The sequence below is a fragment of the Penaeus monodon genome, chromosome 30, assembly GCF_015228065.2.
Source record: "Penaeus monodon isolate SGIC_2016 chromosome 30, NSTDA_Pmon_1, whole genome shotgun sequence".
NCBI lineage: Eukaryota > Metazoa > Arthropoda > Malacostraca > Decapoda > Penaeidae > Penaeus > Penaeus monodon.
In genome coordinates, this window is record NC_051415.1 from 18268453 (window position 1) to 18268814 (window position 362).

Genomic DNA, 362 nt, shown 5'->3' on the forward strand with positions numbered 1-362 from the left:
CGTCCGGCACGCTCTCCTGCGGGCGGCTCCTGCGGGCGGCCCCCTCTGCCTCGCCCCAAGGCCATACTGACGACAAATGGCCTGACCAAACATGTAATGATATACAGCGCTGGTAGCACCATCGCGCACCCCAGCGGCTCTCCCGATTGTGGCCACGCATGAATATTTTACGGGCACAGAATACCCATAAATCCCAGGACGTCAATGCAGCCAGGCGTAACAAGACACCCACACTTCCTTTAGACAAGTGTGTACACCCTTGTTCACCCTTGTAACACCCACACCTTGGACAAAAACCCGAGGATGGTGTTACCCTGGCGCTCCGCTCCCTTCTCGGCCACCTACGCGCACTCGCCCTTCCT